Consider the following 13,878-nt stretch of genomic DNA (forward strand, 5'->3'; position numbering starts at 1 on the left):
TAATCAACATATTGCAGATATCTTTGCCTCTCACTTTTCAGATAAGTCAAATATTCCGAATCTTCCCAATAACTCAGATACCATTCTCCTTTTAATCTCCTAGAATTAAACGAAGCCATATCTTCATTGAAAAACTCAGCAGCCGGTCCTGATGATATCCCATCAATATTCTTAAAAAATCTCCATCCAGAGACACATCTCAAACTGCTAGAGTTGTATAATAAGATCTGGTCTCAAAACCAGTTCCCAACGTTATGGCGACAAGCAACTACAATTCCTATTAAAAAGAATGACTCACCTCCAAATCTTCTAAAATCATATAGACCAATTTCTCTCACTTGTTCACTATGTAAACTGTTAGAAAAGATGGTCAATAAACGCTTACTATGGTATCTAGAAAGAAATAATATTCTTGACCCATTCCAAACAGGTTTCACATCAAATCGAAGTACAATGGATAACCTGGTCACACTTCATACTGACATTGTTAATGCATTTTCTAATAGAAGCGAAGTCATAGCAGTAACTTTAGATATCCAAAGTGCCTTCGACACTGTACAAAGACCTATAATTCTAAGAAAATTAACGGAATATAATTTAACTGGTAACATTTATTTATTTTTAAAAAAATTTTTAACAAGTCGATATTTTAGAGTATTAACAAATGGAAAAATATCAAAACCACACGCTTTGGACAACGGTTTGCCTCAGGGCTCAGTCTTAAGCACTACCTTATTTTTACTTAGCATGAATGACTTTTCCTCATATATAGAACCACCAGTCAGGTACTCGATATATGCTGATGATATTATATTATACTGCCGAGGCAGAGTCACAGCTACCACCAGCACTTTGCTACAAAACACAATAAACAAAATAGACATCTGGTCTACGCGTGCTGGATTTGTGTTTTCAGCTCCTAAATCCAAAGTAATTCACTTTACCAAAAAGCATAGACCTAATCCACCTTCTATAACTCTAAACGGACTTCGTTTACAAACAGTTAATTATTTGACACTTCTTGGTATCACCTTTGATAAAAAGCTTATCTGGAGACAGCATATTCAGAAACTTAAAGGAAACTGTACTCAAAGAATCAATTTACTTAAATCTCTTGCTAGCTTCTCTTGGGGAGCTGACGAAGAATCTCTTCTTAAAATATATAGAGCGTTTATTCGCTCTAAGCTAGATTATGGCAGTATTCTTTATATGACATCTAGTAGCTCCCTACTAAAGTCTCTAAACACGAATTAAAAATACATCCCTATGACTATGCCTCGGTGTTTTCAAATCAAGCCCCGCTGAAAGTCTGTGCGTTGAATCTTCAGAGCCACCACTCCATCTAAGAAGGCAGCAGCTTCTACTTTCATACTTTGTAAGAATATCAGCAAACCCAAGTAACCCGGTAATAAATCTAATCAATCCCATAGAACCTCCCCCCAGTAAACGCTTCCAATCAGTCTCTCACATTACCACAAATATTATCTCCTTTATTAGATTCCATCAACCTCTCCAATACTACTTCTATTTATACCCCCAAGACAGCTCCATGGATGCACAATCTTTCAATTTTCAATACTGATTTATGCAGATTCGACAAAACAGAAACCCCAAACTTAATCCTTAGAAAATCCTTCCAAAACATCCTTAACTTAAAAAAATTTGATGAAATTTTATACACCGATGCGTCCAAGAATGAAGACTGTTGTGGCTCCGCTGTGTCCACACTGACGACGACAATAAGCTCTGTGCGATTGCCTAAAAGTTGTAGTATCTATACCGCAGAATTATATGGAATACTCCAAGCATTAAAGACTTCAATCCGTCCTACTTCAAATGAAAGCATAAAAATCGCCATTTGCACTGATTCTCTTTCCTCGATTTATTCAATAAGATGTATTTTCTCGAAAAACCCACTAGTCCAGGAAATCCACACTATCTGAAACCAACTATATTCTGCTAACATAAAAGTCATAATGATCTGGACTCCATCTCATGTTGGTATATTGGGAAACGAAAAAGCAGACCAAGCCGCTAAAGCAGCATGTTCTTCTGACATAACCAAATTTAATATTATTTTAATTATATTATGATGTCCATATTGTACGTTTTATGTATTTTAATGTTTTAAATATTTTTAGTGTATTATTTTCATTTTTTTTGTAATGACTTTATAGTGATTTATATTATACTTTGTAATTATTTAAAATTTATATTTATAATTTTAGTTTTGACTTGCTGTAAACCTTGTTGTAACTTACAGTCAAATAAACTATCTATATATATCTATCTAACCATTATGGTTTTCTCTGTGATATTTTTCTACACATTCAACTTTTCGTTCCTCTTCTTCAACATCTGTTAGCAATTTATTGCAGAATATTGTCTTTACTGAGGATTTTATTTTCTCTTTAAAATAATTGCAAATGAAAGGTCTAAATTCATGAGGTATTGTAATGGCAAATTTTTGATTTGGTCTTAAGATACTTTGCAATACATCTGCTATTTCTGCTTGCCAGTTGTCGGTGAGTGTTACAGTGTATCGATGTTTATTGAAAATCTTTTTGTATTGCAACTCAAATTTAGCACATTTAGTTTGAAATATAATTTGGTTTGACGATAGATTAATTGGCTCGGGTGATATTTCTATTCCTGTGATAGGGTATCCGATAGCGGTGTGTTGTATGTTAGTATTATTTTGCAAATTTTTGAATTCCTCGAGAACATTTTCAGCGTCAAAAGCATCAATTGCATCTGGAGGTTCAGCGCATTCTGAACTGGAGAGAGCATTTATTTGAATTCTACTGAGGACATCGGCTACTTGGTTCTCTTTTACTTTTTTATATCTAAACTTCGAAATTGTAATCTTCTAACTTAAGTCGCCAGCGAGTTAATCTATAAGTAGGGTCTTTAACTTTGTAGATCCAAACGAGAGGATTGTATTCAGTTTCTACTATAAGTTTCTGCCTGTACAAGTACATACGAAAATGTTTACATGAATCCAAGAGTGCCAATAATTCTTTTTCTATTGTAGAGTAATTTTGTTCGGCAGTATTTAGTGTCCTCGAATAAAAGACAATGGGATGGTTATTTTGAGATAGGACTGATCCTATGACTATATTAGAAGCATCTATAGACAAGACGAAAGGTTTTTCAAAATCTGGGTATTGAAAAACAGGAGCATTGGTTAAGAGTTGTTTACATTTATCGAAACACTCTAAATAATTTGGATTTTTAGAATCTATAACAGCACCTTTACGAGTGCATCTAGAAAATGGAGACGTAATCTTCGCGAAATTTGGAATAAATCGTCTATAATCGCCGATTAATCCTAGGAAAGACTTTATTTCTTTGGCAGTTTTTGGTAATCTGTATTTTTGAATGGCTTCAAATTTGCAGGGATTAGGTTTTATACATTCAGTGGTTACGACATACCCTAGGAAAGCCACTTCTTTTGTAAGGAACTCAGACTTATCTAATTGAACTAAATTATGTTTTCTAAAGGTATCGAATATGATAGTAATGTGAACGATGTTCGTGTAGAGATTTAGAAAAAATGGTGACATCGCCCATATAGACAAAGACAAATTTGTGAACAAAAGGACGGAGAATACTGTCCATTAGTATTTCAAAGGTTGCTGGGCTGTTCTTTAAACCAAACAGCATACGTAAGAATTCAAAATGACCATTTTGGATGGGTTAGGATGAACCTCGATTTGGTAATAGCCTTAAGCCAAGTCTAGTGTTGTAAAATATGTAGCCTTACCTAAATTATTTAAGATTTCATCTATTTTTGGTAAAGGATATCTATCGTCTATAGTATTTTAGTTTAGCTTGCTATAATCTATAACCATTCTGAATTTTTTCTTGCCTGAAGCATCAGCTTTTTTCGGTACTGGGCCGAATAAGGAGAAATTGATGATCTAATAATTTTATCATCTAATAATTTTTGTACTTGTCGACTAATTTTTTCTTGCATCGCCGTAGGATGCCTATTCGCTCCGTGCGTGACCATGGTAGGGGTACCTTGAAATGATGCCAGCGTGCGTAGTGGCGAAATATGACAAAATTGGACACTATCTTTTTACGCATAAATTTTATCAAAAATGTGTGCAAATACATGTTGCGTATTTAGTTGTGCTAATAATACCAAAAATAGTAAGTGTAGTTTTTATAGGTTCCCAAAGATTACATATAAATTAGAGAAAAGAAAAATATGGATCCGTGCTATTAATATGAAAAAGGAAATATCACGTAACCTCATTTTTATGCAATTGAAATATTTAAATAATTTACCTTAAATGATATTTTATAAGGCTTCAAGCTAACTGCAGAGTGCCTGATGACTTTATGATAACTTTTACTATTACTGTTTTTAATTATATGCTCTTTCACGTGAAAAACTTGATTTGCCAGTACTAGATTTTTAACTTTTCTTTTCCGTTTGGACTTAAAAAGATATATTATGATGAATTTTGAGAAACTTAGTTTTTAATACTACATTTATTTTGTACATAAACTGAAAAAATATAATTAAAAAGTTAATTATTAATAATTGTCAATTTCGCCTGTATTTAACAATGTCAAACATATGTCATTAATGTCATATGTTTAACCTGAAAATTGGTAGGTCCAAAACTGTCAGATAAAGGCGGTAGGTGTCGCGTCAGTCACGCACGGAGCGAATATCCCTTAACATAAATAGGATTTTCATTTTTTGTTTTTATTTCATGCTTCACTGTTGACGTGAAAGATACATTTTTTTTCTCATCTTAAAATACATCTCTGTATTTTCTGCAAAGGTTGAGTATTTTATTTATTTTTTTTCATTATTTAAATATTGTGTACGAATATTAGATTCTACAAATTGCGTTGGTCCGGTTGAAATTTCATACTCATCAAGTTTTTGAACCTGAATAGGTTCTAATAATTTTATCGGATAAGGAAGTGTCAAGTTATTAATGAAACCATTTTTGGCTGTGTGTATGGATTCCGGCAATGTAAAAGTCTGTAAGTCTACACTGGGTACTAGATTTTCACAGTCTAGGACGTTAACTGGAATTTTGTAATATAATGTCTCAAAATGAATAGTAATTCTGTAATTTGTTAAGGTCAATGTTTTAGTTTGATAATTTAGTATGGAGTTCAAACGTTCTAAATCATAATTTCCAAGTAGAATATCAAAATCTTTGCTCCAATTTGCGATTCGTGCGTCAATGAGAATTTATGCCATATTCATATAATAAAGGGGTTTTAATATTTTGGAAAAATGTTGTTGTTCGATTCATAGGGATAAAAGGTTTTTTGTGTATGAGGGATTGATTAAAATATTTTGCAGCTTTCGGTGAGATTACAGTATATGATCCTCCAGAATCTATAAGAACTTTAAGACGAGTCATAGGCGTAAAAAAATAAGGTAGCCGGGGAGATTTTTGTAAATTATTCAGATTTATACAGGAGGTGGTTGTTCTTCGGGAAATACTAGGGGAAAATCTTGATAGTTTTGGTCGAAATATTCTTCCGTGACTTGTTCGGAATCACAATTTTCAATGTTAACTTCGGAATTATAAATTTGATTCGCAGTAATATTGAAATAATGCCATTAGTGGTAACGCTCATGGGTACGTGATTTCTTGTAGAGGATGTTAGAACGCCACTCATAGGAGAATGTGGGTTTTGTTGAGTTTGTGGATTCCTGTATTTGTTTATCCTATGTTGTACATTTTGTCGAAAATTTGGAGGTTGATTATTTCTAGATGAACTATTATTGTACGATTGAGAAGCAAAATTAAAATTTGGTTGTGGAGTATTATTAAAATTTGTATGATTATTCTGTAATGGAGGCCTGAAGTAATTTGATTGCATGGGCGAGAAGTTTGTGGGCATATTATTATTATGATTGCTTCGTAAAAACTGGTTTCGATTATGTTTTCTCTGTTTGAGTAAAGGTTTTCTAGTTTGTTGACTTTTTAAATAGTTCATATATTGTTGCTAGTTTTTATTATAATCATAAGCAATACACTTTTGAAGTGCTGCTTCAAGAGATTAGATTTCAAAATGCGACAAATATTCGCAGTATGGTTCATTTATACCGCTACAAAAAGTTTTTAAGGCAATGTTCTTAAAATATGGCGTTTTAAAATTTACAGTAGCAGGATTATCATTTAAACTAATATGTTGAAGCAGATCATTTAAATTGGTGGAAATCCTTTGATGATACTGATCATAGGATTCGTTATGTTTTTGTGGTTACTGTTGTCGATAACCTAGTAACCAAAATGTCTTCTACCTTCTATCTCCATCTTTAGTTAATAAGGCAGGACGAATATCTGTCCAGTTTAATTTATTAGAATAATTCAAAAAATTTCTCGAATCTCCTTCTATACGAGATACAATATGAGTATTAGGAATAAATAACTGAGGTTCTGTAAGTTCTTGTGTACCTAAGAATGTTAACAAGTTATCTACAGATTCGATAAACGTAGAAAGATCTTCTTTAGACGAAAATTCTGGTAACGTGGAACACAGACTAGCAGTATCGCTATTAGTGACAGGCATTTTGGAATTTTTCTTAGAAGATACGGATTTTTTATTACAAGAAATGGAAGTTCTTAGATTAGAAGTTGACGAGTTATTAACAATATTTAGATTCAAATTGTCAAATAATAAATTTAAATTTTCAATACTGTTTTCAGAAATATTGTTAAAAGTGCCCATAAAAATTAAGGAAAGAAAGGAAAAACTTACATAAGAATGATGACAGTTGATTTCCAATGCATAATTTCTTTCTCCTCCAAGGTTCGATCGGTCTCGTTAAACAACTAAAGTTGACCAGGAAACTGATGTTTCTGTACGATGTTGATCCTGTTCGCAGTGCCAAATATGTAACAAGCACTTGAACTTCTCAAAAAAAAAAATTTTATTTTCAAAATTAACTTACAATTTACAGAAATATTTACTACAACTTAATAAGAACTAATAATAATGATCGTCGGCTTCTTCCTTCCTTCTTTATAGCCTCTTGTCTTCGGAATTTACTGACTCTTAGATAGTCGGGGAGCTTCTATCACAATTCTATATATATATATATATATATATATATATATTTATATATATGTAGTATATATATATACATATATATATATATATATATATATATATATATATATATATATATATACAGAAATAATGGATATTATTGACTGTTGATATAAACAAAAAACACGGTTTATTAGGGCTGTAGTCAGAAAGTTTGGCCGGGATATTACAGAAACACCCTTTTGACTTTTGGTCTAGCTTTCGGAATTGTTTTATTCTTTCTTCTTCAAGACACTGTAATCAGAAGAATGTGTAAATATTTACAATATATCACAGTTTGTCAGTGCAACTTACAAGTCGTCGAGATTATTTATATAAAGCTATGACACTCAACATTAATAACACACGTATAAAATATAACATATAAAATAATGAACAAAATACATTTTAAAATTTAGTTATTGATAGTAAAATTTTGTTTGTGACATCTTTAATGGTGTGTTTTAACTGATCCATAGAGAACAGAAAGAAAAAACAAAAACAATAAATTACTTGCTTGTCATAGATGAAATATAGTATGCAACAAATCAAAAAATAGTCATATTGGAGATTTGTGTATAGTAGTGGATGTTTAGATGTTTAGACTCTTGACTAATTGTACATTCAGAGAAGATCTGTGTGTATTAGTGAGCGTTCAGCCGAGACTCTTGTCGAATTGTACGTTCAGTGGAGATTTGTGTATAGTAGTGGTCACTCAGATGTGGCTTGTAGAGAACATTTAGGTCCTTATCGGTTTGTGATCATTTAACTCATATCTATGTCGAGTAATAATCGTTAGTTTTTTGGTCATACTGGAAGAATGGTATACATACTTTGGTTAGCCCTCGTCCTAATTTTATTATATCTGAATATCATTGTAAAATAGTAATTGCTGTAGATAAAATATAGTATGCAACAAAACCATATCGTATATTAATAGTCATATTTGCGAGTTGTCTAAAGTAGTAACCCTTCGGAGGATACTTGAGATTTATATATTTATGTATAGTAGTTGATGACCTACATTTCCCTCGTCTTGCCGTCTTTCCTCTGGTATCCAATATAATACTTTTTGTTATTCTGTTGTCGCTCATTCTTTGGACGTGTCTATGTCTTTGCGTTTGTTTAGCATATATTTAGTAGCCTTCACTTACTAACATATTCATTAGCCTATCCTCTTTCATTTACCGTTTCATCCGTAGTAATTAAACCAATATCAACGAAGATACGATATAGTGCCGTTTTGGCAATGTCTTTCCGTGTCTGTCTTGTTGTGTTAACGTATCAGATATCCCCTTCTCTTTCATTTAACGTGCTACACATAGAAATCTGACTAATAACAACAGAGAAACAATATAGTGCCGTTTTAACATTGTCTTTGCGTTTGTTTGTTTTATCCTAACATATTTATTACCACCTCCTCTTTCCATCAATACCTTGCACATTGTTAAACGTTAAACCGTTTAGACGTTAAAAGCTTAGTGTCCTTTTGGCAATGCTGCCATCTTTGTTTTTTGTGCTAACGTATTCGTTACCCCCTCCCCTTCCCGATGATACGCCTTACGTCACGATCCGACGAGCTGTTTTACCCCCACCACAAAAAGCGTCAAAAATGACCAGAATGGACCTCAGAGATTTCTTATGGGATTTAACATGGGGAAATACGCCGAAACCGTATAGCCCCTTTGCTTGGACAACCGGCCACTTTGTGGAAACATGTCTCTAGAAGCGAAATTCAAATAAATAAAGTAAATATTATTCCGGTGACTGCCGTTACCCATTGACCGGCATTTTCCCGTTATCCCCTAGCAGCTGTGCAGACGAAACGCAGGATTATACCGGTACATAGACCAGAGCGCTTTTGAACTGAAGCAGATCAATATATGCACAGATAGTCAAGCGGCCATGGGCCGCTAAGCACTACAATGAACTCTAAACTCTAATTTCACTATTTGGGAGAGTGAGTCATCGTTTGAAGGCGTAGAAGTGAAGAAAGACGTATGAAAATCCAGTGGCGTACACTCACTTTTATTTCAACGTTAATTATATTACATTTGTAGCAAAATACTGGGGTGTGTAGGAGGAGAGAGGTATAAGAAGAGTGGTCTATATATATGGGATAAAATAGATAACAATTAAGTAAAGAAGTATGAAAAAAAAAATTGAACGGAATGTGGCTAGGCTAGCAATGTAGGCAAGAGAATGACCACTAGAAACTCAAGGATGGATACGGCCAATTTGCATGCCTTTTAAAGACAGTAAATCAGGAAAATATGTATGATGGATAGAAAAGAAGATATGAAAAATAAATAGATATAATGCAAATTAACAAAGAAAACAAATTGAGGGCGCCAGAAGAGGGATAATACTCTAAAAAGAGTAACAGTCACTCTTCCAGGTATCGTTTACTGCTAATATTAATTAAAGTTGATCTAATAAACAAAAATGCTGTAAATGTAAAATGGTAAGGAAATATTAATAAAAAATTATATGCAAAACAAATTCAAGTTTATTAAATATAACTTCTTAGATTCTGACAATCTCTAAGTTACCAAAAAGTATATGAAAATTTCACAATATAATATTTAAAAAAGAAATGTTGAAAACAACTATAATAAAAAGTGGAAAATTACACAGAATAACTCTGATATAGAGTGTACAACCTACATCTAGGTTAAAAAACAACCTTAAACAAAAAATAATGCTAACCTTATAGCCAAGTAAATATATCATACTAACCTACAATATGACCAACAATATTGTTAAACACCTCTAAATTCACATACAAACAAAATAATATATATAAATGGGAACAAGCCAAGTTAAACAATTAAAACGGTCTATTATCCTGAAGGGATAATAGCCAGAGTTAATAACGCAAGATGAAATATAAAAAAAATTAGTTAAGTAAACACATAATGAAATAATTAAAGTTAATAATAAAATAAATGGTTAATACAAAAAAAAACAATGGAAGATAATCTCTGGGTAGAATTTGAGCTCAAACTTACCGATACCTTACACCAAGGGGAGTTATATTAATTAATATATATATGATATAAAAAAACCTATAACTGGTGAAACAAGATATATATATATATATATATATATATATATATATATATATATATATAGTTCTGAAGTAAAAACCAACTGTCCTCCTAGGTGAAACAGTTGTCTGGAAGGATACTCCCGAATGGCTTCGGTGTCCCAGCGAAGTCCTCCTTGAGGTCCGAAATTAGCACGGAGCTGGTGCTAATTGGCTCAGTTCCGATGATGACTGTCCTGCCCTACCTCTAGGTGCAGGCTAGAGAAAAAAAATGAGGGTGGAGTAGACAATACCCCCTGGCTTGTCCCAATGACCCTGATTCTAATAGAGTTGAAGTGGTACTCTCCCTCGGATGTTCTGAGGGAAATTTATAATTCCATGGTAGGTGGCTGAAAACAATTCCCCGTTACTTCTAATCTCAACATTGATAAAAAAGAAATCAAAGAAGTGAGGAAAGTTTCTTTCAGCATAAGAAACCGGAGCAAAAAGATAATTATAGTAGATAAAAAAACCCATCCAATCGGATGTAGCGTGACCTTGCTTCACATAGAGTAAAAATATAATGGCCTTGGACAAAATACTATATTAAAATATGAAATAATGAATCTGAATAATAGGATATAGATAAAATACTCTAATGTTTATAATATAAAAAATTATTATTTACCAGATAGCTACTTAATTCCGTGCTAGAAATCTCACTTCACCTTCCCGAGTTTGCGAAAACACCGTCAATTAAATTATTATGGTTCTACTTGGAATATTTAACTTCTTGAAGTGAAGGAAATTCTATGCATTAATTGGATTTTCTTTCGCTAACTACCACCGTTGTGTACCACTTCAAACTCTAGATCAAAAGTGAAAAGTAATTCCTAGTTTGTTAACCAAGTTAACCTAAAGCCAGTTTCCACTCCCCCCTAATCTCCTGTCATCTCTCTGGTCCGCAATGGTACCAAATTAGAACAGAGTGACAACTTAAATTATTAACAATACACACTTAATGGGCAAATGAACACTTAAAGTTAGGCAACCCATACTACATCTCTGAAATTATTTTCATATAAATTGTTTATTATTTAAATACAAATTGTAATAAAAGTAACGACTGTTACACATTGTTTAAATATTATTGTTCAAAATAGGCTACAATATATTTATCTGCAGGTTTTTACTGAAGTTTCCATCTCTATATCCAAAGACCGTTTTCAGGGATATAAATTATAGTTATATTTATTTTATTTGTTTATTATTATATATTTATATATTCTTAAATTATTTTCTTTTTTTTTTCTTAACTTTAAAAACGGTTTCTGTAATAGAGATCGAAACGTCAGTAAAATAAACATGTAAATAGATGTTTTGTGGCTTATTTCCAACATTCTCCCTAAAAATACGGAATGTCACAAGCAAAAAAGCCACAGAAAAATAAATATCGCTATCATTTGTATATTTGAAAACGATCCCTTTATATAGAGATCGAAACGTCAGTAACGATGTCTTTGCATTTGTTTATCACATATTTACTAGCCTTCACTTAATAACATATTCATTAGCCTATCCTCTTTCATTTACCGTTTCATCCGTAGTAATTAAACCAATAACAACGAAGATACGATATAGTGCCATTTTGGCAATGTCTTTCCGTCTGTCTTGTTGTGTTAACGTATCGGATATCCCCTCCTCCTTCATTTAACGTGCTACACATAGTAATCTGACTAATAACAACAGAGAAACAATATAGTGCCGTTTTAACATTATCTTTGCGTTTGTTTGTTTTGTCCTAACATATTTATTACCACCTCCTCTTTCCATCAATACCTTGCACATTGTTAAACATTAAACCGTTTAGACGTTAAAAGCTTACTGTCCTTTTGGGAATGCTGCCATCTTTGTTTTTTGTGTTAACGTATTCGTTACCCCCTCCCCTTCCCAATGATACGCCTTACGTCACGATCCGACGAGCTGTTTTACCCCCACCACAAAAAGCGTCAAAAATGACCAGAATGGACCTCAGCGATTTCTTAGGGGATTTAACATGGGGAAATACGCCGAAACCGTATAGCCCCTTTACTTGGACAACCGGCCACTTTGTGGAAACATGTCTATAGAAGCGAAATTCAAATAAATAAAGTAAATATTCCAGTGACTGCCGTTACCCATTGACCGGCATTTCCCCGTTATCCCCTAGCAGCTGTGAAGACGAAACGCAGGATTATACTGGTACATAGACCAGAGCGCTTTTGAACTGAAGCAGATCAATATATGCACAGATAGTCAAGCGGCCATGGGCCGCTAAGCACTAAAATGAACTCTAAACTCTAATTTCACTATTTGGGAGAGTGAGTCATCGTTTGAAGGCGTAGAAGTAGGGAAAGACGTATGAAAATCCAGTGGCGTACACTCACTTTTATTTCAACGTTAATTATATTATATTGTTTAAATATTATTTTTCAAAATAGGCCACAATATATTTATCTGCAGGTTTTTACTGAAGTTTCTATCTCTATATCCAAAGACCGTTTTCAAAGATATAAATTATAGTTATATTTATTTTATTGGTTTATTATTATATATTTATATATTCTTATATTATTTTCTTTTTTTTTTCTTAACTTTAAAAACGGTCTCTATAATAGAGATCGAAACGTCAGTAAAATAAACATGTAAATAGATGTATTGTGGCTTATTTCCAACATTCTCCCTAAAAATACGGAATGTCACAAGCAAAAAAGCCACAGAAAAATAAATATTGCTATCATTTGTATATTTGAAAACGATCTCTTTATATAGAGATCGAAACGTCAGTAAATTAAACATTTCAATTAAATATATTGTTACTTATTCCCAACATTATTTCTAAATATACAGAACGGCAAGCAAAAAGCCATAAAAAAATAAATATTACTATCACTTGTATATTTGAAAACGATGTCTTTATATAGAGATCGAAACATCAGTAAATTAAACCTATAAATAAATTTTGTGTGGCTTATTCCATACAGTCTCCTAAAAATACAGAATGCCACAAACAAAAGGCTATAAAAAACAAGTAATTTTGCAGAAAGCTTACTGATGCCACCCGGCTGTCGCGGAAGTTACGCTAAAACGTCTTTTGACGTGAACCGCCCTTAAAGAGTTACACAGTGAAATGTTTTTAAAACAAATTTTAAGACAGTTTCCACACCACCCGAGAGGTATGTCTTGTGGCGCGTTACATTTTTTTAAATGGGTGTTCGCCAAGAGCCATATTGTCCCATTAAATAAAATAAACAAAACACTTAAACAGTATAAAACAAAACAAAATAAAATTCTATAAAACAAAATAAAATTCTATAAAAACAAAATAAAAATAATTTTGGATGTAACAAAACATTGTACTATTCTATTTAAACACAAACACTATACACACTTACTATGTTCTTCTCGTTTGTTTTTGTTTTTGGTTTTTTTATGCTGATGTTCCTACTAAACAATTAGAAAATATTATTCGCTGTCTAAATCTGAAGATGCAGTGCTGCTATCGCTGTCATTATCTTCACCTGGTGTAATTATAATTGGCTCTAGTAAAACTTCGACATGAGTGTCAAGTTCCCACATACGATATTCTTCTTAAATTTACTATTTCGTTGTGGGTAATATTATATTCAACAGCGATGCGATATATATATATATATATATATATATATATATATATATATATATATATATATATATATCATACTATCATTTTCGCATCGATACATTATGCTTTT

The sequence above is a fragment of the Diabrotica undecimpunctata genome, chromosome 5, assembly GCF_040954645.1.
Source record: "Diabrotica undecimpunctata isolate CICGRU chromosome 5, icDiaUnde3, whole genome shotgun sequence".
In the NCBI taxonomy this organism is placed as follows: Eukaryota; Metazoa; Arthropoda; class Insecta; order Coleoptera; family Chrysomelidae; genus Diabrotica; species Diabrotica undecimpunctata.